This window comes from Abramis brama (genome assembly GCF_963993115.1).
Source record: "Abramis brama genome assembly, chromosome: 7".
NCBI lineage: Eukaryota > Metazoa > Chordata > Actinopteri > Cypriniformes > Leuciscidae > Abramis > Abramis brama.
Genome location: NC_139969.1, coordinates 37,328,308 through 37,349,524, shown reverse-complemented (window position 1 = coordinate 37,349,524; position 21,217 = coordinate 37,328,308).

Sequence of the window (21,217 nt, the reverse complement as noted above, 5' to 3'; positions counted from 1 at the left end):
ATTCCAAACTCTATATCTTTAATGATAAATACCCAATTGAGAGATTAATGCATTTATTGTATTAGGATATCTTTTAAAAATAAAACAACACCAAACTGTACATTTAAACAAGTTTAATTATACATTTATAAATAAATAATATCCGTAGATGTCCTGAACAAAATGACAGAGTAGCCTATGTTTTCATGCTTCCACTGTTCGATCGCGCCCACGCCCGTACCCGCCTACACACACACACACGCACACACACACACACACACATCTTGACATTGCAGCCTGTTCATTATAGCCATAATAAAATAGTCAACCTAACATATAAAAATTCCACTGCTCTGTTTATATAGTCAGTAGCCTGGTACAATTCGTACCATTTTTGCGCGTGTGAAGAGGATGATTTTTCCGTCGATATTGGAACGTGAGTGAAGTACAAAGCCTATAATAAAGAATAGTTTTTTTGCCTTATGTGTAATTTATATGAAAAACATTTTAAATGAAAATACAGACACTTTTAGGAAAGTGTTTAGTCAGGTACTGGCAGGATTTTATTTATTTTTTCAACAAAGTTATTACAGATATAAAATTCAAAACGGTCAAAATGACCGCCATGGCACTTCTAGTGTTAATTACAAGCTTTTTTTCATTGCTTGGTTGTGAACTTTATTATATAGACAGTAGAACATTTATAGTTAAAAGTTAAACAGACTCTTTGATGAATAGCAGCTATTGAGTAAAGTAGAGAAGGCCCTAAAAACAAGGTTGTAAGTTTTGTTTGTTCAAAACTGTAACATTCGTTTGTTCGTTGTGTCAAGTTGCAGTTTGTTTGAAATAACAAACCAGTTCACCCGAAGGAAAACTCGATGAAGTGCTATTATAAGACATCCAGTCATAGCTTTTTGGTACATAACGGCTACCGTAGATGCAACACGCATTTGAAAATGTGAGGCGCTGGAGAGCACTATTTGTTTGAACGCAAAATACTATTTCACCGCTAGATGGGAGAAATTCCTACACAATGTCCCTTTAAAACTTATTTTGTTATTTGCACTAAGCCAAACTGAACAAAACAGGTTTAAACAGAAAACCATGATTTTTGCTTTAAATAAACGACACGGTCGTTTCACTTTTTTTTATCAGTGTGTCTTATACAAACCACCGGTATGTGAACATTGGACTATTGTAAACAAAGGTCTTTTGCTTGACAGATCTCAGCTTGTGTTACACACGTGGACAGGTGAGGCCGTTCACCAGAGGCCCAGGTACACACACAGGGGTGCTTGTTCTGCTGTCACACCTCGCACCAGTTTAAAGAGCTCAGGGCATCGGGTTACATTAGCATCCTTTTTTAGCTCCAGACCTCAGTCCCCGCTCAATGCGTATAATACACTCTTTCATCAGCACATCATTAGCCATATGAGACATTTTGTGAAGGAACATCAAGGAGGCCGTGTTGAAAATGGAAATTGCGCCACACCTCAAATCGGCTGTGATGAATCGTTGAGAGGGCAGATTTGCTGTAAGTACGAGCCACACGTGGCTCTCAGGGCTTCAATGTGTCCGTCACAGGCGACTTTCATTTTCAGACAAAGCTGAGTTTATACTGGCATCTGAGCGGATTAGCCCATGGCCCTCTGTCTAATGACACGAATAGCTCCGCTAATGGCAGTCCGGGAAGGTTGTGGCGGCTTTGAGGAATTACAGGGACTAACATGTGACTTAGGCTGAGGTTTCTAAGAGGGAACAAGGGCTGATGGAGGTGATATTCACTGGAAAAAGACTATTGTCAGTCAGTCTTGTTTGTGAATCTTTAATAAATTGTGACTGTAGTTGTATTTGCTTATTATGACCTGAGTTTTATATTGAAAAATAGCCAGTGAGGGGTTGGCTTAGGTGCTCAAAAATGTCTAAATAGCGTAATGTAAATGAAATTAGGTTACACTTTATTTCGATAGTCCACTTTAAACATTCTACTAACTATAAGTAACTTTGCAACTACATGTCAACTAACTCTCAGTAGAGTATTAGTAGACTCTCTGCTTAATATCTGCAAACACTTTATTTCGATGGTCCACTTTAGACATTCTGCTGACTATAAGTAACTTTACAACTACATGTCAACTTATTCTACTAACCTAAAATCTAACCTAATAGTCTACTAATACTCTACTGAGAGTTAGTTTACATGTAGTTGCAAAGTTAATTATAGTTAGTAGAATGTCTAAAGTGGACCATCGAAATAAAGTGTAACCTAAAAAATTGAAAATCATACCGTATATGTCTGTATAAAAACCATACAGTATATGTCATAATGATAATTATACCTTAATGTATAATTTCATGATGACAATACCTTTCACATCTATTGACTCCAAAGGTTTCTCATCGAAATCAATTGAAGATTACCTTAATCGTCGTAGGAATGAGCGAGAACCGGTTGCCAGTGTGTTTGTGCACGCTATCAAATGGAGTACACTTCGAAAGGCATACGCTAAGTGTTCACATAAAAAATGACAGACTTTGGGCTTTGTCCTCAGTTAAAGAGAGAGATGGTGTAATCAGGTGTGGTCTGCTACCAAGGCAATTTGTGTTTAGAACGAATTAATTGAGAGGAATCATCAGTAATGACTTCATAAATCATAGCTGGATGGTGCCGCACCTTTCCATCCACACTTTAGACAAATCATGTTCTGGCCCATTACAAGGGAAAAGTAGAGAGAGAGAGAAAGAGAGAAGGTTATGACAAAGCGCTGGAGGTACTATGAAACCTCATACTCATCTAAACAAGTTTGGTGGTTGAAAAGAAGTAATAACAGTGCAGACAAACTTGGCCACTGAGGATATTTCAGATTATGCTTGTTTTTAGAAACCACTTAACAGTTCTGGAAAAACAACATGTTGGAGGGAAACATCAAGTTGGTGTTGAGCAATTAAAGAGATAACAATCACAGATCGTTAAAAGATGCTGTCACAGTGAAAAACTGGAAAACACTAGCGACTCCTGAAGATCAACACTCCCTGAATCAGATTTATGGAAACTTCTTTGTTGAAATATTTAGTAATTCATGCTTGTTTTGGGATCATTCACAGACTGGGAAACTGTACATGTATAGACTTAAAAATATAAGATTACAATAAAAAAGAAGATACTTCTATAATAAGTCACAATATTTTTTTTTCCCCCACAATAATTGCACATGCTAGATATCAATCATTGCTATATGGGAAATGAATCCAAAAGTGATTCAATAACCTCTTTCAGGAAGATGCAAACGTGTGATTTCCTAAACACTGACTGACAGTGAGCACCACTGAACTGTTTCTCTAGTGTCGCGTATCTGCCAATGCAAACCATCACTCTCAAACATTAGGTGTGGGGGAGCAGCTGGTACTGTTACTCAGTTTATACCTGTTACTACTATTACTAAGACTTCTACTACTATACCTCTAGTTTTGCTACTATTGCTATTGCTACCACTATATCTACTACTTATAGTTATTACTAAAACTACTATTACTACCATTGTTATTTACTACTACTCTTACAACTACTACCACTACCTTTAATAATATAAAGACTGCTGCCATTTCTACCACTACTTGCTTTTACTACTAGACAACTATTAGTACTAGGTCATACTTTTTTTAAGGTGTCAGTGTTACAGTGCAATTATGCATTTAAGTACTGAGTATTAATAATTAAGTGCATGTACTTACTATAGGTTAGGATTAGGAATAGGGTTCGTTTAGGGTTAATTGCATGTAATTATGGATACTTTATAGTTATTATACAGTAACTACATGTAACATGTGTTACAAGGACCTGTAAAATAAATTGTTTCTGTATAATGTTATCACCACTATTACTAGAATTACTACTACCACTTTTAGTACTGCTATAACTACTGCTATAACCAGTACTATTAGTACATCTGCTACTACTTTTAGATTAAAGGATAATTCCGGTATTTAACACTTTGAGTCTATTTTATAGTTTGTTTTGGATGAACTAGAGTGGTGGACAAAGAAATTTTGACAATGGTTCCTGTCTCGACTTTTTGACTATTTTAGAATTGCCCATGACCGCTTTAGAATGGGAGTCTATGGCCATGCACAAACATGTCCTTAAAACAACCCTTAACGTTCGTTTTCAAAACTGTTCAACTCCGAGTGGTTAGTGGTGTTCGTTGATGATTAAAAACAAATATATCGGCGCAATTTATGATTTCAATCCGTTTATTTTTCTATAATGGAAGTATTTTTTCAGATACCTCACAACCGCGTATAAACTTCCGCTCTTCCGCAACTTCCGTTGCTCTGCTCACGCTAGCCTTCTGAGAGACAGAGAACCGAGCGAAAAGACCTAAAAGACTACAACCAAATGTAAACAGCCCCCTTTCCGTTTCCGGTAGCGCAGTAATATCAACGAGCAATGAGTCCTCCAATGGAAATCAATGGGATTTTACAAAATGCCAAATAAAACACGACAGAAACTGTATTTCGCTACGCTACTTGTTTTGGAACATCAACGAACACCACTAACCACTCGGTGAGTTGCACAGTTTTGAAAACAAACGTTAAGGGTTGTTTTAAGGACATGTTTGTGCATGGCCATAGACTCCCATTCTAAAGCGGTCATGGGCAATTCTAAAATAGTCAAAAAGTCGAGACAGGAACCATTGTCAAAATTTCTTTGTCCACCACTCTAGTTCATCCAAAACAAACTACAAAATAGACTCAAAGTGTTAAATACCGGAATTATCCTTTAATTACAACTACTGCTGTTATTAAACCTACTATTACCATCACCTCTTACTACTTCACTTTTACTGCTTTTTCTGTTACCACTACTACTACTACTACTACTACTACTACTACTAGTACTAGTACTATTTTGCTCAATAACAAATACTGCTATTAAAACTATTATTACTACCAATATTATGACCACCATTACTGTTACTACTAGTAGTTTTACTACTGTTATCACTGCCTCTGGTATTGCTACTACTATTTATTTTAGTTAAATTACAACTGCTGTTATCACTTCAACTACTATTACTACTACTGTTATTTCTATGATCGCTTGTACTACTACTTTTAGTTAAATTACTACAGCTGTTATTAAAACTACCACCACTACTACCACCTCCACCACTAGTATTGCTACTTCTGTTGCTACTACTACTACTCTTTCTACCATTGCTTGTACAACTACTTCTTTTAGTACTGTGATTGCTGATATTATTACCACTGCTATTACTACTACTGTTATACTATTCTATTTAGTTCAGAGACAGAGAGACTAAAATCTCGTTCCCTGAAACTGAAAATCCGAGCCCTGTCCCGCAGGAGCGCAGCAGTAGACAGTGGTTAAGTGCCTGTGACCCTGTGCCGGGGAAGATTGGCCGTCCTGAAGGCCCATTTCCTGGAGTTTAGAGGGGCCGTTCTCTCCTACTCTCACAAGGCAGAGCTTCCTGTGTTAAAGACCAAATAAGCTTCACTCCAAGAGACTATTTAAAGCGGTCCTGCACATTTTACACTTGGTTTATTCCTTGATAACAGCGAAAAACAAGTTAGATGATTGCTTTTCTAATCGTAAACTGCTCAAGAGTGAATAGAGGTTATAATATGATAACCTTTGCCCTTTACAAACAGCTGAAATTGATTACAGTCACTCTCTAATGTGTCAAGAGCAAGGATGCAGTCTATTGGTTTTTCAAGGTTAACACACAATAACATTATCTTAAGCGCCGACACTACAAGGGCAGGTAAACACGTCCTTGAGCTCCAAGTATTTGTCAGTGAACAACCTTAAAGTAGTCCAAACACAAACACGTACACTCATGAATACTACTCAAACGCACACACGCTCGAAAGGCTTGTTATCTCCTGGGTGTGCCAGGAAGGGCCAGAAGTTTTAAAGCACTTCAGAACTGTTTTTCTTGACACCTCAGCAGACGAGAGGGACGACCCCATCACCAACGGCCTTCTCGCCGGGAACCTGAGTCACAGTTATAACGTCAAGAGGGCTTTTATGCCACACAAGGAAACACGTTTTTCCCAAAACATGTAATAAGGTTACAGTTACTAGGATTGGGAGTCATTTTCAAATAACATTTACAGTTTATGTTATAAATGATCCACACAATACATTTTTCGAACACCTATGAATTTGGCAAAAAATATTTGCCAAAAACTTGCCAAATACACTGCCTACCATACAGACATACAACATATTGTCATGGCAAATATGTTCAATTTCAAACGAACACACCTTCTAAATATACGTGTTAAAACATTTATTTAATGCCCTAGCAACCTATTGTGACATGCCTGTCACTTATTATCACTTATTGTGACATGCATGTTTTTAGACTATGTGCACAATAAGTGTAGTTACATAGTATTTACAGCTGTAATCAGTTTCGGTTGAACTTTATGGTAACACTTTATTTTACAGTGTCCTTGTTGCATATGCTACATATAATTACCACAGTCATAACAGTAAATTTTGCATAATTACATGCAACTAACCCTCAACCAAATCCTAATCCCACCCTAACCCTATAGTAAGTACATGTAGTTAATTATTATTACTCAGTACTTAAATATATAATTACACTGTAACAATGACACATTATATATAAAGTGTAACCCACTTTTTATCTTACGTGTACTTACTACCTAAGAAAGTACTGGGTAATATAAAGTAACTACATGGGCTAAGGTCAGGTTTAGGGTTAGTATACCTGGTTATTACCCAATTACTATAATAAGTACGTACATGTAGAACAGGACTGTAAAATGAAGTGCTACCTCAATTTCTGTAATTAAATCTATAATTACTCTGTTGACCCTTCTCTTACACCATAACCCACCCTTAAACCTACCCATACCACCAAACCGGTCCTACACTTTTACCATATCCACAACAGTAGCAGCAAGTGTTTTGCAAAATAACTTTTAAGTTCAACACAGTAATTACATTGCACCTAATATATATATATTAGTGCTGGGCAGATTAATCGCATCCAAAATAAAAGTTTATTTACATAATATATGTGTGTGTACTGTGTATAGTTATTTTGTATATATAAATACAAACACATGCATGTATACATTTAAGAAAAATGTATATATATACATACAAATATTTCTTAAATATATACATGCATGTGTGTGTATTTATATATACAAAATAACTATACACAGCACACACACATATATTATGTAAATAAACTTTTATTTTGGATGCGATTAATCTGCCCAGCACTAATTTCTTTTATGTAAGTACTCAGTAGTTAAAGACACAATAAAAAGGTCGACCTTTTTTATTATAGTTTAAATAAATCTCATATCGAATGACCTGATTATAGCCTGTAGAGTCTATAACACTCACTTCTTCTTTCATAACTCATTTCTCAAAACGTCTCGTATAGCACATTTCCCTCCACGCTGTCCTGCCACAGAATCATGACAATCCAACGATCCTTCCAGACTGTAAATTACCGTAACCTAAAATATATATATAACTCTGGGCAAATCTACGCAGGTATGTGTGGTGGAGGGTTGGCACTGCTCTGCGGTCAGTTTCAGCTCTTTAAACTCAGAGTCTGAGCATTCATGAGGGAACGGCCCAGCTGGTCTGGGATCATCAGCGCGCCGGCAGGTCTAGGACAGGATGCATATGTGGCCCTGCGTGTGGCTCATATTCCACTGAGCGATCCAGCCTTCCAGGAACACGAGGAAAAGGAGTCAAAGGAGGAAAACTGAGGTTTTGCTGCTATAAGTCCATCCACTCGTTTTTTGGAAAGAGGGAATATTCGTCATGCATCTCTTTCTCTCTCGCACGTCGGTCCTTCTCGTTCTCTTTGTATCATTCTTTGTCTTTTCCTTCATGTTGGCAGCTCTCGCAGCCACCGCTGCACAAAATTCCTACTCTGCACATTTTGCAGACGCTGGTCTACAGGGAGGAAATAGAGAGGAAATTGTGCTGAAAGTGTAAAAGACTCTCTCTTTCTTTCCATCTCATATTGAAAAAAAAAGAAAAGAGTTTTTGATGTACTATACACATAAATGGCTAAAAATAAGCATTTTGTAAATATGTTCTCTTTAAAAAAAAATAAAAAATGCAGCAAGATTCATTAGAAAGAACTGCTATTTTTCTGATACATATGTGGTACATATTAGAAACAACATGTGTTTTTCATACATGCTTTTTGGGTTAAAAAAAATAAGTACAGTAGCATTCTCCATCTCCATTTTTTTTTTTTAAATACTTAGTTGCTTTAATGGTTTAAATGTTTCACACTGTCCACACACATTTCCATTTTGATTAAAATATATATTTTAACATAAAAATATATATATATATATATATATATGTGTGTGTGTATATATATATATATATATATATATATATATATATTTTAATCTGTGCTGAAGTTTTCAATTTCATGGGATTCACAATAAAAAAAAAGTGATGATGTCATGAAGGTCTGAACTGTTTACACACTGCTAAATTCACCTGTGTTTGACACAGATCATAGTGCCAGCTTGTGGGAAACGTATCTGTCTTTTTATAACCGCTGGCTCTGAGGTCACTGACCATGACGAACAGGAAGAGAAGCGTAAATCTGAGCTCAAGTTGATGCCTCTGAAATGTCCTGGCACGTTTTCTGCCCCCATTAGACACATAATAGCAGTGCTCGCCGTACACACTCAATTTGTCACTTTTTCACTCCTGTCTGTGTTTGGTCTGGAGCTCAGTGTGGTTTGTGAAAATGACGGTGTGTGTTTTTAGAGGCAGGGAAATGTTGAGATGGACTTTTGCCATAAGGGTGCGTGTTGTTACACTGAAAAGATGTTTTTTTTTCTTTTCTTTAGGACCATTTTATTACCTGTGTTGTGCAATTGTGGTTTTAGTTTTACGTTTTACATTTACAGCTTAATTCTATTTCAGCAGTCCACCAGATGGCAAGATAAAAATAAATAAATAAATAAATCTTTTCAGCAGATCTTAGACATTTGATATAAATTGTTTGCCAGATTGCAACATGAAACAAAGTTTATAACCTTTTTTTCCTTTTTTTTTCTTCCTGGACTTCCATATTGTTAGATATTTTGATACTCAAAAAAATGCTCGAAACCAAAATGGACTCGATGGCTGCTGGCCCGGTGTTTTTTTTTTTCTTTTTTTCTGGACTTCCATAATGTTACATATTTTGGAAAAATATGTTGTCTGGAATTTATTGGATCTTGAAAAGTTTCTTTCTATGACAGGAGGTTAGATGGAAGGGGGTGAAAAATCACTCAAAAAAGGATAACAGAAGTTATTATGTATCTATATATAAATATTTATTTGGAGTAACATCAGTGAATTATACACAATAGAGAATTGGTATTAAATTAGTTTAAGTGAAGTTAAAGTGAATAGTCGCTGTATAGCAACCAAACCTTTACATATTGCACAATAATAAATACATAAATGTAATGATACTGAATTGTTACAACATGAGATATGGCATGCAAACCGTAGAACCTGCAGGTGAAGTAATATCAGCATGAAGTTCTCCGAAGCAATCCGCATTCTTTCTGTAGAGAGATAAGGAGAAGGTGTGGTGGGTTCCCTAGGGTGCTTCGGTGTCATAGTAGATGGATGGGAGTATTTTTCTGCGTATGTGTCTGCTCATCAGTCAGGAAGGAAGAGTGCAACTCTTGCTCCACATCCTGACACACCGAGACACATCCTGGCACACGGACACCAGGAATGCATGTAAACCTTTAAGCTGCAGAGTGTGAGCATTAGCCCAGATGTGTATTAATCACACTGAACACATGGACAGGCCGTGATTTTGCAAAGTAGCTTGATCAACATATTTTGCTGGTCCTGGATGAAAATTGTTGTTATCAAACTATAATAACCCTAACCCAGTGCTTCTCAAGCATCCCAAACACTTTCCCTTATCGGACACACCCAATCGAGGACTTGAAGTGAGTCTGTAATGATGAGCTAATGAGTTCAGTCAGGTGTGTTAGATGAGGGAGACATACAACATGTGTAATGGTGTAATGACAGTTTGAGCGTTGAGTGTTTGGCAGTTGAATACGTGTACATACTGGTGTTACCACACTGGAAATTCATGAAGCATCACTTGCACCACAGTAATTAATGACTTGGCACATGTGTTGTTTTAGCCATGGTGATTCATGCAAAACAAATAGCACAAGGGTAATAACAAAAAGCCTCACACATTCTCAGCTAAGATGAAATATCTAGTTCAGTCATGAAACTCTAGATGGTGTAGACTGATAGCTATCTGCAAGCAATCACATCATTACTGCAGGGCACAAGCTGATTGGCCTCTGCTCATCCTGAAGCCAATGAGATTGCTTTCTCAACATTTAAATAGACTGGTTCAGTGTTTGCTGTAGGCTATCACAGTTCCCCTAAACCCCTCCACCTCCCCAGCTCCACCTGCCTAGATCTGTTACGGGATTTATGTATGTCTATTCATGCAGCAGCAACATATCTTACAGATCTAGTCCACCAAGACCAAATACATTAACATTGTCATATCCATTCAAGAAAATACACATAAAGCACATACATATCCCCTCTTTGGACAGTCACAACATCATAAAACCATAATTTAAAGTCCCCGTGAACTGGAAGTGTGCAAACGACTTTTCTCCAGTGTTGTGACGTATTTCCAAGTGAAACGGAATATTGAACAGAGGGCAGGGTTTTACTTTAGCGCTCCTCCTCTCCATCTCTGCTCATAGCAGACTAACGGTTAAGCGTTTTCAACCCGAGCTGTCAAACTGACATCATCAGAAAAGGAACACCATTCCAGACCGGAAGTAACTTTTTCAGCAAATCATTTTTTTGTGTGAATTAACTTGCACGGATTATGTAATATGCGCTAACAAAGTAAATAGGGTCAATTTTGATTTCATGTCGACTTTAAACACATTCCCTTTCTGTTAAAAGATACTCGAAACCAAAATGGATTCATTGGCTACTGGCGCGGCTCAGTTACTGTAGATGACATCATAATAGGCCGCCACTGCTTGGTTCCGGTCAGCCGACACAACTTTTACCCATGAAGGCCGATAGAAAACAACAAAATGAAAAGTAACAAACAAAAAACAGAATGCTGGACGTGTAAATGTATGTGTTGTCTGGAGGGTGAACTGAAGGGGAGTGTGGGGTTTGGATAATGTCTGTGTGCTGCCATAATTGCGTGTGGAACAGTGGAAGCAGTGGAGAGGAAAATGATGTGTGTGTGTGTGTGTGTGTGACGCCAGAGCTGTCTTTCTTAGCCGTGACGATCACTTTGTCAAAACATGCTAAAACTATTCTGAGAGTTGTCATGATTGAAATTAACATAGAATCAGCTAGACACAAAGACTGAATTTGAAAATGTGAAAACCTGCATAGCTGTATAAACCTTAGGCATGAAGACCTTATGGGTGACCACAAGCATTACTAGCTGTCTTTACATGGACCCTAATAATCTGATTGTAACTACTAGCACAGTCAAAATAAAAGAGTAGCCATCTCAATAAGAATGAATTGGCCAAATCCGATTAAAATTTAATTCGTATTGTAAGGGTGGTTTAAACATTTTCTAATCTGATTGAGAGGACATGTAAACACTTGATCGGATTGAAAACCGAAACTGGAATGGGAAATCACGATATTTTCTGGTATTTATTGCGATAACGATATCAATGACGATATAAATATAGTAACATTCACAACTGTTTTTGGCTACAAGTGATGGCTGCATGCATTCTTCAGAGCCTCAGAAACACAAACATTAATCTAAATTAACACATACCCATCATCAAATAGGCTCTTATAATATATCAATTACATCAAATATTTAAAAAAACAGTAAAAGTCCAAACACCAGTTGCAGAAATGGAAAAGTTGCAGATATAAGTTTCTTCTGTAAATAGCTTGCAACTGTCACACACTCATAATTAAACACAATAACAAGTTTGAAATGTAAACACAGATTCTGTATTTATTCATACTCTCATGGTGCAAAAAATAGTGGCAAAAAATAGTGCAAACAGCAAAAGTAACAATCCCTACCAAGGCTTCACAAAATGACAAGAGAGTGCAAAAAATCAAGCATCATTTAATGAGAGAACTTACAATAATACTAAGATGAGATAATAATACTACTACAAATTCTACTACTAATAACAATATACAACGCACTAAGGATTGATTAGCTGCTGAGTTCATGAATATTAATCACGTTGTCTACGCTCGCTCAAACTTATTTGCTGATATCAAAACGGACAGAAATAGGTGAGCGGCAGCCAATGAGATTGCCGTTCGCACATTAGTTTCTGCTTGCTCATAAAGGCTGAATAATTCCAAATGAACTCCATTATTTTTTACAGGAAAATGCAACAAATACCGGTAATATTGTTTTCATGTAGCACGTCGATTCTGCGTGGTATGTAAGACTCTCTCGCTCTCTCTTTGAGTGTGTGAGAAACACTGAGCGCTCTCACCAAATCGGCGGCGAGTTGTGCGCCTCACTAGTGTTTACCGTTCGTCAAATTCACTGTACATTCATTGGGATGAACTGAAATAGTGCGCTTTACGGACCGCTTGACGGAGAGCAAAACTCTCAAGCGCTCAGTCAGTGTTCGGAGAGTGAAAATATATCTGTGTGTACCCCATCCAGATTGTAGAGGTAGTTCCTTGTTTAATGATTAACTCCGCCTCAGCTTCACGTTCGCCTTCCGCCATAGTTGTTTTTGCGCTGCACGTGAGCTGCGAATGGGTCCCGAACAGAAATACATCATCAACTAGGATTTATCGTTATTATCGCGGGAAGACTAATTCTTATCGTGAGGATAATTTTTACCGGTATATCGCAAACGATAAGATATCGCCCATCCCTACTGCGCATGTGCAATGACGTAGAAATGCCAAAATTATGTATCACATGAGGAACAAGCTGTTGTTGTTGAATGAAGTGTCTTAAATGACTATTTTACTTTTGAAACTCTCTATAACTTGATATGACTTGATCAACACTGTTCAATTGAGCTTCAGCATCTGCCAGGATTTAGTTCAATGGGGTTGGTGGAGACTTGTGGCTAAACGTCCAGGCTAAAGTTGCAGGTTTGAAACCGTCATGATCGTCATGATCCATTAACCATCATGATCCACAAACCGTCACCACTGTGTCCTTGAGCAAGTCACTCAGCCACAGTTTCCTCTGGGGTGAATGTCCCTGTAACTCCACATGGCACCGCTATATGATGACGTCTTGCACCATCATAGAAGTGCTTCCACTGGCCACTTCCACTTATATGTCATGTCTAAGTCATTTAAATTACACTTGGAAATATTTTCTTGACATCTTGCAATTTCAGGCCACTTGAGTTCCTGAACATGATGAATGATGGGATACGCTTAGCCTCAAAAACTGCACCAATGCAGTATTAGAGATAGTGTGGATTTAGTGTGTATTATGCCTGTCACAGACTGTGATTTCAGCAATCCTGTAAGATCATTGCAATTCTCACTGTACAACATGGATCTAATAAACTTGGGTACGAAATGTATGTAGACTGTATGATGATGACACCTATTGAATCGTAGGCTATGACACAAGTTAATATAGAAGAATAAAACATCATCAACATGTGCTAGTGGTAAACAAATAGAGCAAGATGAATCACACTTTGGCAATTGTGATTTTTATGTGCGCTGGAAAAAAGAGGAGGAAGCGAAAGAGGAGAATGTGGTCATGGATAGGAAAAAGAGGATAACTTGGCATGACAATTTTGCAAATATTTTTTAAGTTTTAGCACCATGTCGCATTTATCAAACCGTCATTTCATGCTGCATTTTTATTGGCTAGTCAGTAGACGTAGGTTGTAGCAGCAAACACACTGTGAGATGATCATGCTAAATTTATAACACTGTCGAAGGCTATCTTTGGTCTCAAAACACTAGGATGTAGGACCAGCGTTTAGGAGCCACGACCACAGAAATCACCACGTTTGGTCATCTTTCGTCTGGGACAGACCAAAATCATACAATGTGTACTGGGCATAAAGGGCACTGAGCTTTGACATTAATCAGACCTGAGACAATTTTGTGCTCTTACTTCATGTTGCAAGCATGCTTTCTCAAGTGGCCAAGATTGCAAGTGTAGGTATTGGGACAGGCCAAATGTTTAACTGGGAGTCTTCTACTTTTATTCAGTTTTACTGAATAAATTGGATAAACTGAATAAATTGGCTGAAGTAGAGTTGATTTTATTGTGTTTAGCCTAAGATGAGGACTACACTCTAAAAAAGACTGGGTTAAAAACAACCCAGTTTGGTTTGTTTTCAACCTAAGGGTTGGGTAAATATAAGACAGAACACATGTTGGGTTAATTTTACCCAGCACATTGGGTTGTTTATTTAACCCAGCATAATGGGTTGATTTAACCCAGTATAATTTGTTGATTCATTTTTACAGATTAACTTCAACTGGTTTGCATGATAATTCCTTTATTTTCTATCATATTTTACAGTATAGCATATTTTTTTATTGTTTTTAATACATATTGCCTACATTTAAGATAATTTAACAAATATTAGAAGAAACATTTAGAAGTAATTGAAGTGTATGGACCAGTCTCTGTTGTCTCGTCTCCACCGTAACAGCGCTGGATCTCATGCCGGAGCTTGTGTCGTGTTCATCGGGGGAACTTCTAACTTCAGACAGCCGCCCTGCGTTTCACTCGTACTGTAGCTGAAATATGTGGCGACTGGCTCCATAACCTGTCCATAAACAAACAGTGTACAGTTCTGAGAACATATTTTAACATCCTAAGTATTTATATTCTGTGTATGTTTGAATAAAATCATAAAATTTTATACAAGGCATCATGCGTTTCCATCACGCGAAAAAGAAGACAGATGTGACACTCGTTTAGGTGACTCACATCGCGCCCTTGTATGTTGCTTTGCAGAAAACTAATTTATAGAAACCTGTATTTTACCGAAGACATGCACCAATTTGACTGAGCTGAGAACTGCTCTATCCTGAAGAGATCACGATAAATAACTCAACCCCTGGGTTGTTACGTCTAACCTAGGAGCTGGGTAACACAAAAACTACCCAAACACTGAAAAAAAAACACTGAACCTAAGAGTGCATTTTTTTAGAGTGCATTAGCTTTTTGGTAATCTATTAGCTCAATACCTGTTATAGAATGAGTCTATGTGTGGGTCCTATCCTTGATCAGGATAAACAGAGCTGGTAACGCTGCACGGGAATGGCAGGGATTCCTGGAAGTATGGCAAGGGAACTTGAAGCTGTGGAATGAGAGCTAGTCCGCTGCCATGCCTGCTCATGAATATAAATAGAGCCTGGAATGTCATAAATCAGAAATGCTGAGAGAGTGATGTGGCCTGGATGCTGTTACTTTCCCTGCCGGTTCGCCCTCTCTTTACCACATTTCTTGCTTGATTTCTCCTTCCCTTCCAAGATCAGGTAACACAAAGAAGAGGAGGTCTGGGTCTGGCACTCACAGAACACAAGTGCATTCATCAAGCCTCCGGTCAACCGTCTGGGGTGGAGGACTTGACAGCTGAAGGAATTTGGCAAATTTGTGGGAGTTCACTGCTGTTAATCAGGAGGAGTGAACAGGATGTGGGACTCCTGCTCTCCACCTGATTACCACCAAATGGAGGACCAACCTGGACCCGGGCCGTGGAGCCGGCAGCTGGACAGCAGGAAGAGTGCAGGGTGTGGAGTGTGTGTGTGTGGAGCGAAGGGTGAGGGGCGATTGATGACATGATGTGTGCTGGGATTGGAGGTGTCTTGAGCAGGAAATGTCCCTGACACTTTGGCCGTGAAGAGGGCTGAAGAGCAGTATATTTTTGTATGTGTGAAACAATAAAACAGGTTTGTATGCGGAAGCAAAGTTGGCATGGTACAGGCAAACAGTCATGACTGAGAAATTTAACAAATGTAACAGAAGTTCAATATACGTGACCTGTGCGGGTAAAATGAGTCGGAAGTCATACAGGCTAATTTCGAGCTACAGCCAAAACAAGTAAACAATGTCAATTTTGGTCGATTTTGAGGTTTTCACAAAAATTGGTTCATTAAGTCCTTGTCTAGCAATCCCAATGCTCCATATAGCGATTAAACATCTAAAAGTATCTTTATTTGTGCGTTTTCTGAGAGGAGTACCTTTCCTTTGTCCATGAAAAATTCCGTTTTTGTCTAATTAAAAGTTTTACTTTAATGTAAATGTTTTAACAATCTTTTATCATACTTTAAAGAAGTACACTTATTTAGATGTGTTGCCTAACATACTAAAGCATAAGCACTTGATTAGAATTTGAAGTAGTGTGTTATTCAATATTACATTTAAAATTAATATATTTTAGTTTACAATAAATGCTTTTCAGCAGATTCAGCACTTTAACCATTACGTCAAAGACAATAGAAGTAGGCTAATTATGACATTACATATAAAGATGTACTTAAGCTCAACTTAAGTGGCTCAAAAGAAGCACTCTTCGGTTTAACTAACTTTATTTAAAGTCTCCCTGTGGTGAAAATCAAGTTTGTGGTGTTTTTAATATGACAATAAGACAATAAGACAAACCATGTGTAAATTCATAAGTCGACACCATTGCTGAGTTTTTTCTCCTAAAAACTGCAGTGAACCAAAGACAGTCTCAAAAACACGGTTTGAAATCGCTGGTGTTTCTGACGTCACAAACTACCTTGTAACCAATCAGATCAACGTGTGATCATCAACCAGTGGATCTCTGAGCTGAGTGAGTGAGTGAGTGAGTGAGTGGAGGCGGGGCTCATTTGCATATTCATAGAACCGCGTATACTAAATGCAAGGGTGTAGAGTTACATTCAAGATAATGTAAAGGCATGAAGACATTGTTTTCCAAGGAAAAAACGTTTAAATATGTAATTTTGGTGATCAAAGATGAGTTTTAAAGGATAAAATTATTGACTACAGGGGGACTTTAATATATATTGATACTATAACAAAACTATTTATTTTTTTATTTGTAAATAACATGCAGTTAAGTCTCTGAAAACATTTAGAAGAATCTTCTTCTTCTTCCGTCATGGAAGTCTATGGCAGCCCATAGAACCGATTGCGGGAAAGTTATGAAATTTGGCACACAAGTAGAGCAGTGGTTCTCAACTCCAGTCCTCGGGACCCACTGCTCTGCACATTTTGTATGTCTCCCTTATTTAACACACCTGAACCAGATCATCAGCTCGTTAGGAGAGACTCCATGAACTGATTTGAGTGTGTCAGATAAGAGAGACATACAAAATGTGCAGAGCAGCGGGTCCCGAGGACTGGAGTTGAGAACCACTGAAGTAGAGGATAGTCTGAACTGTCACCATATCAAATTTGGAGTCTCTAACTCATTCCCTCTAGTGCCACCAACTCTTCAAAGTTTCACTCATGTTTATGCTAATACCTTTTGAACCATACGGGCTAGAAACAAAATTTTCCGCCATTTAGATTTTTTTTAAAACCTACTTTTTTCGAACTCGTCCTAGACGGTTCCTCTGATTTTCACGAATATTTAACCAGATCATCTTCAGACCACGGCGACAAAAAGTTGTGGAATTCAAGTTGATTCGTCAAACCGTTCTCGAATATCGCGCAAGCTAATGTTAAGGCTGTATCTCCGCAACACTTTATCACATTCAGACCAAACTTGGTACATTTCATCATAAGCATGACCCGAGACAACATGCTGTGTTTCAGTGCAGTGCCACCTACTGGTCCGGATATATGAAAAATGCTTTTTGCTTATAACTTCTGAACGGTTTGTCCAAAAATCATAAAAGCAGTCTCGATAGATTTGGGGCATCATGCCGTGTCGAATGATATCAAATTTCCCATATCGGCCATCTTGGCCGTCAGCCATTTCGAATTTTGTAATAAAATGCTGTATTTTATAAACGTATCGTTTCGAAACTCGGTAAGGGTCATCAGTACGATGCCCTGAAGGAGCATGAGAAGTTTTGAACCAGCACCACCTAGAGGTTCAAATTAAATTTTCAAATGCTTATAACTCTGGGGGCCCTATTTTAACGATCTGAAACGCAAGTGTCAAAGCGCAAAGCGCAAGTAACTTTGTGGGCGGGTCTTGGCGCTGTTGCTATTTTCCCAGTGGGATAAATGACTCTTGCGCCAGGCGCAAATCTAAAATGGGTTGGTCTGAAGTAGCTTCATTATTCATAGGTGTGGTTTGGGCGTAACGTGAAATAAACCAATCAGAGCGTCATCTCACATTCCCTTTAAGAGCAGACGCGCTTTGTTCTAAAGCGGATTCCTATTATAACGGCGGATTTGCCAGACGCGCGCCAGGAGCGGTTCACAGCCAAGGAGAGCAACGCTCTCGTCAGGGACGTTGGGGATGGAGAAACCCACCCAAATTAACTTCGGTTAAAAAGGTGTATGATAATATGGGTAAATGTGTAAGCTAGATGTATGCTTTTATAATAAATTGTCTATGTATCTATCTATCTATCTATCTATCTATCTATCTATCTATCTATCTATCTATCATAATAATGTATGATTTGCAAAAATGAAAACTGCTGCTTCTGTGTAGATGAGAGAATCAAAGTGTATGCGCGTTGTGCACACGCTACATTGATTATGGCCAAGCATGCGCCCTTAAAATAGCATATGAATAACATGCGCAACGCGCCACTGACTTTAAACTATTTTTTCCTGGTTAGTGGCGCAATTGTTTTCTAAACCTGCAAAATAGCATGAAGGAACGTTTGCGCCGGAACACGCCTCCTTTTTTGCGCTGAACCGCCCAGGGAGCGCAAGTTCATTCCCTAGTTTAGCGACGTGCTTCTGTGGAGGGAAAAGCGCGCTTTGCGCGGGTGCAAAATAGGAATGATACATGCGTCAGTGTACAAAGTCAATTGCGCTGGGTGCAAGATAGGGCCCTGGGTGTTGTTGGCTTATTTTCACAGGAGTCATCTCCTTAAGGAGAACTCAGGGCAATTTTTAAGTGAATCTTGATCGTTCCCACGGGACTTCAGCGCGAGACTACAGCTAGCTGTCTAAAACACTATTTAGGTGAATTTAAACAATGGCTAAGTTGCTAAACGCATCTTGTTGTCATGTAAGGGCCCTGTTCATGTTGGACAGACATTTTAATTGCATTTTGTGTCTGTTAACAGGCACAAAGACACTCTTTATGTATATGCCCCATAACTGCCGTTATAGCTGAGTTGGAGCTCTGGACATTAGCTGTAGTAGCTCCGTGTTGCAAGCACCAATCCGGTTCGTTTTTTTTTCTATAGACAGTACTCACAAAGGTCTAACGATCAAGATTAACTTAAAAATTGCCCGGAGTTCTCCTTTAGATTCCTGGATCCTTGCCGAGTCCAATGATACCAAACATGCTAGGTTTCGCCTTATGGTTTTGTGTAGCGTTGTGATGTAGCGCTTAAAAAAATTTGCCAATATCTTCGAAACCGTTAGACCGTTAGATATCTTGGGTCAGGCCGAGAACATAGATACCAAGTTTGCCATATTTGGCCAAACTTTCTGTCCGCCATCTTGATTTTCATTCAAAACCTACTTATTCAAACTCCTCCTGACTGTGCCGACTAAAAGTTATGGATGTTATATTGATAGATGAAAGCGTTTTCATATAGCAGCAAAGTTGAAGTGTGATGCCAAAATGACTATTCAGGCTTTATCTCTGAAATACCATGACATATTGACAGCAAACTTTGAATGTGTCATTGACTCTGACCACACCACATATATTTCCATTAAATCATATTATTAGTGACTTTATATATGATTTTTTTTTCACCCATTTTGCCTAAAATCATCTTTAAAATGTCTTTAATTGCTCATTGTTGCAGTTGGTGTGACACTCCAAGCCATGTTGGCATGTCTTATCGTCTTCTTTGTGCTTGGCCCCGATAATTGCTGCTTGCAGCTATATTCTTTTAAATGGTATTATTTGCATAATAAGTGCTTGTATATTAAAGTGCTTCTTTTCACTAGGGGCTGTATCTATAATTTCCCAGCTTCTCCATGCTATGTGTGCTTTTCTCAGTGATAGGTGGGGTTGTGTCTCGGGAGGGAAGATCTTTGTGACCTGGGTGTGCTGGGTCAGTTCTCATTTTCGACTGCTGGGCTTGCTGGGATGTCACTTCACATCCACCGAATCCATGTGGGACTTTCTTTGGCTCTTTTAGTCTATAGTGTTAAACCTCTCTCTCTCTCTCTCTCTCTCTCTCTCTCTCTCTCTCTCTCTCTTAGACTCCCTTATCCACAAATCACATTATCAATAATTCCCTGTTGTTCTGATTTTTTGCTAGTTTTGCTTGCTCACACCTTCTCTCTCCGTCTATCTCTCTTCTGAGTCGTGAACTCTTGCAGAGCTTGATGAATCCTGCTGTGGCTTGATGTTTGTTTTTCAGGGTTGCAGTTCTTTTCTAATAACGCCCACACTTTTAATGCACTGAGACCGTTTTACACTGGCCAAAACTCAAGAGTAACATTCATATTCAGTTGAAATGAAAATGGACAGACTAAATGACTGAAAATCTTTATAGCATGGAATAAACATGATTTAAACATAATTTATCCTCACATTCATGAATCATCATTTTGAGGAGATCATACACTGTTGTGACAACTATAATAACTGTAATGTCAAACTTTAATAAAGATCTTTAAAATATAACAATTATTTCATTTCTTTCAGTTGACGTGAAGGCACTTTTGGAAAGCTGACACGTCCCGTAAAGCTCCATCTCAAACTATTTTAAACATTTCACACATTCTTAGTAACACTTTATTTTACAGTGTCCTTCTTACATATGTTACATGTACTTACCATAGTAATATGTTACATATGTTATATGTACTTACCATAGTAATAACAGTAAATTATGCATAATTACATGCAATTAACCCTTTAAGTTTAAGTTTGTGTTTTGATTGGTTCCCGTATTCCTTTTTTCTTTTCCCGCTACTCCTTCGTTTCTATGGTTATTGTCATTAAGTTCAGCTGTATCACCTGTGTTTAGTTACTCATCATCATCTGTATCACCTGTATTCTGTTAATCAGTGTCATCTGTGTTTGTATTTAAGTGCTGTCCGTTCAGTCAGTTATGTTCCGTTCTCCGTCACTTTTAGTG